The 4277-nt window shown below is 46.0% G+C and overlaps 1 non-coding gene across 1 annotated transcript; it reads right to left on the minus strand.

Moving 5' to 3' along the window:
- Nucleotides 1-3794: 3794 nt before the first annotated feature.
- Nucleotides 3795-3869, minus strand: Trnat-ugu. The gene has a single exon. It is a non-coding gene; the product is annotated as a tRNA-Thr (tRNA).
- Nucleotides 3870-4277: the final 408 nt, after the last annotated feature.

Here is a 4277-nt window from a genome sequence, read left to right on the forward strand (position 1 = left end):
ATTTGAAACAGTTAACGCAGAACAGGGAATCAGCGATCATAAAGCAGTTACTGCATCGATGATTTCAGCCGTAAATAGAAATATTAAAAAAGGTAGGAAGACTCTTCTGTTTAGCAAAAGTGAGAAAAAGCAGATTACAGAGTACCTGACGGCTCAACACAAAAGTTTTGTCTCAAGTACAGATAGTGTTGAGGATCAGTGGACAAAGTTCAAAACCATCGTACAATATGCGTTAGATGAGTATGTGCCAAGCAAGATCGTAAGAGAAGGAAAAGAGCCACCGTGGTACAACAACCGAGTTAGAAAACTGCTGCGGAAGCAAAGGGAACTTCATAGCAAACATAAACATTGCCAAAGCCTTGCAGACAAACAAAAATTACGCGAAGCGAAATGTAGTGTGAGGAGGGCTATGCGAGAGGCGTTCAATGAATTCGAATGTAAAGTTCTATGTACTGACTTGGCAGAAAATCCTAAGAAATATTGGTCTTACGTCAAAGCGGTAGGTGGATCAAAACAAAATGTCCAGACGCTCTGTGGCCAATATGGTACTGAAACAGAGGATGACAGACTAAAGGCCGAAATACTAAATGTCTTTTTCCAAAGCTGTTTCACAGAGGAAGACTGCACTGTAGTTCCTTCTCTAGATTGTCGCACAGATGACAAAATGGTAGATATCGAAATAGACGACAGAGGGATAGAGAAACAATTAAAATCGCTCAAAAGAGGAAAGGCCGCTGGACCTGATGGGATACCAGTTCGATTTTACACAGAGTACGCGAAGGAACTTGTCGGGTTATTGCAGCGGTGTACCGTAGGTCTCTAGAAGAGCGTAGCGTTCCAAAGGATTGGAAAAAGGGCACAGGTCATCCCCGTTTTCAAGAAGAGACGTCGAAAAGATGTGCAGAACTATAGACCTATATCTCTAACGTCGATCAGTTGTAGAATTTTGGAACACGTATTATGTTCGAGTATAATGACTTTTCTGGAGACTAGAAATCTACTCTGTAGGAATCAGCATGGGTTTCGAAAAAGACGGTCGTGTGAAACCCAGCTCGCGCTATTCGTCCACGAGACTCAGAGGGCCATAGACACGGGTTCACAGGTAGATGCCGTGTTTCTTGACTTCCGCAAGACGTTCGATACAGTCCCCCACAGTCGTTTAATGAACAAAGTAAGAGCATATGGACTATCAGACCAATTGTGTGATTGGATTGAAGAGTTCCTGGATAACAGAACGCAGCATGTTATTCTCAATGGAGAGAAGTCTTCCGAAGTAAGAGTGATTTCAGGTGTGCCGCAGGGGAATGTCATAGGACATTTGCTATTCACAATATACATAAATGACCTTGTGGATGACATCGGAAGTTCACTGAGGCTTTTTGCAGATGATGCTGTGGTGTATCGAGAGGTTGTAACAATGGAAAATTGTACTGAAATGCAGGAGGATCTGCAGCGAATTGACGCATGGTGCAGGGAATGACAATTCAATCTCAATGTAGACAAGTGTAATGTGCTGCGAATACATAGAAAGATAGATCCCTTATCATTTAGCTACAAAATAGCAGGTCAGCAACTGGACGCAGTTAATTCCATAAATCATCTGGGAGTACGCATTAGGAGTGATTTAAAATGGAATGATCATATAAAGTTGATCTTCGGTAAAGCAGATGCCAGACTGAGATTCATTGGAAGAATCCTAAGGAAATGCAATCCGAAAACAAAGGAAACAGGTTACAGTACGCTTGTTCGCCCACTGCTTGAATACTGCTCAGCATTGTGGGAACCGTACCAGATAGGGTTGATAGAAGAGATATAGAAGATCCAACGGAAAGCAGCGCACTTCGTTACAGGATCATTTAGTAATCGCGAAAGTCCGCAGCTCGTGGTCGTGCGGTAGCGTTCTCGCTTCCCACGCCCGGGTTCCCGGGTTCGATTCCCGGCGGGGTCAGAGATTTTCTCTGCCTCGTGATGACTGGGTGTTGTGTGATGTCCTTAGGTTAGTTAGGTTTAAGTAGTTCTCAGTTCTAGGGGACTGATGACCATAGATGTTAAGTCCCATAGTGCTCGGAGCCATTTTAACCAAAAGTAATCGCGAAAGCGTTACGGAGATGATAGATAAACTCCAGTGGAAGACTCTGCAGGAGAGACGCTCAGTAGCTCGGTACGGGCTTTTGTTAAAGTTTCGAGAACATACCTTCTTCGAGGGATCAAGCAGGATATAGCTCCCTCTCGCGAAGAGACCATGAGGATAAAATCAGAGAGATTATAGCCCACACAGAAGCATACCGACAATCCTTCTTTCCACGAACAATACGAGACTGGAATAGAAGGGAGAACCGATAGAGGTACTCAGGGTACCCTCCGCCACAGACCGTAAGGTGGCTTGCGGAGTATGGATGTAGATGTAGAACTGTCGATGACATGCCTCGCTCAGGCCACCCAAGGGCTACTACTGAAATGGATGACCGCTACCTACGGATTATGGCTCGGAGAAACCCTGATAGCAACGCCACAATGTCGAATAACACTTTTCGTGCAGCCACAGGACGTCGTGTTGCGACTCAAACTGTGCGCAATAGACTGCATGATGCGCAACTTCACTCCCGACGTCAATGGCGAGGCATCACGTTCTCTTCACCAATGAGTGTTGCATATGCCTTCAACCAGACAATCGTCAGTTTGGGGGCAACCTGGTCAGGTTGTACGCCTTAGACGCACTGTCCAGCGAGTGTAGCGAGGTAGAGGTTCCCCGATGTTTTGGAGTGGCATTACGTGGGGCCGACGTAAGCCGGTGCTGGCCATGGAAGGCGCCGTAACGACTGTACGATACGTGAATGCTATCCTCCGACCGATAGTGCAACGATATCGGCAGCATATTGGCGACGCATTCGTCTTCATGGATGACAATACGCGCCATTATCGTGGACATCTTGTGAATGACTTCCTTCAGGATCGCTCGACTAGAGTGGCCAGCATGTTCTCCAGACATGAATCCTATCGAACATGCCTGGTATAGATAGATAAGGGCTTTTTATGGACGAGATGACCCACCAACCACTCTCAGTGGTCTACGCCGAATCGCCATTGAGGAGTGAGACAATCTGGACCAACAGTGCCTTGATGAACTTGTGGATAGTATGCCACGACAAATACAGGCATGCATCAATGTAAGAGGACGTGCTACTGGGTATCAGAGGCACCAGTGTGCACAGCAATCTGGATTACCATTTCTGAAGGTCTCGCTGTATGGTGGTACATCATGCAATGTGTGGTTTTCATTAGCAATAAAAAGGGTGGCAATGATGTTTATGTTGATCTCTATTCCAGTTTTCGGTACAGGTTCCGGAACTCTCGGAACCGAGGTGACGCAAAACTTTTTTGATGTGTGTATTATGAGAGAGGGGCTGGATATCACGAATGCTCAAGGAAATATGAAGCAGATGGGAACATTGCTGTTTGCATGGGCAAGTGATTCGAGACTGATCACAATGAAAAATTAGGTTCCGTTTCATTTTGAACATGCAGCAAATCGAGAATTTACCCTGCCTAACCATGATTTCGATAAACGATCACCTTCTACAGGAACATAACCAAATACGCTTACATAGCATTCCTTAAGCGAAGAACATATAGCGATCTCACTGAACAAGTGTGAAACAGCATGGTGAGAAACTGCAGGCAGTATTCATATTCGAACAGGTCAAGACTGAGCCTCAGAGTGAAATTATAATTAACTCAATACCATTAGCTGCTGACGGGCGTGATATAGATCAACGGGGACAATTGAAAATGTTTGCTCCGACCGGGACTCGAACCCGGGATCTCCTGCTTACATGGCAGACGCTCTATCCACCTGAGCCACCGAGGGCACAGAGGATAATGCGACTGCAGGGATTTACCGCCGGCACGCTCCCCGTGAGACCCACATTCTCCAGTTATAGTCCACATACTACATTCGTAGTGCCTCTGCCATTATACCCATTACTCGCGGCAGACAATCCACCGAATCCTGTAAGAGATCAGGCAAATTGTGTGCATCCGCACTGAAGAAGGTCATCTGCCGGTTAGCCTCAAACGATATGAAGATGGCATCTGTTCTTTCGGACATGCCATCTTCGTATACAGCCCCAGAGTGGTTTCGCCTCGCATTGCGCTACGAACTTACTAAAAATTCGCGGCGACGCACCTAAACTGGCTCATGCTAGTCAAAGTACTTAACCGACCGATATGTCACGTGCAGCTAGTGCAGAGATGCGGCATGCTTTCAGTGGTGGCTG

The sequence above is a fragment of the Schistocerca americana genome, chromosome 3, assembly GCF_021461395.2.
Source record: "Schistocerca americana isolate TAMUIC-IGC-003095 chromosome 3, iqSchAmer2.1, whole genome shotgun sequence".
Lineage (NCBI taxonomy): Eukaryota > Metazoa > Arthropoda > Insecta > Orthoptera > Acrididae > Schistocerca > Schistocerca americana.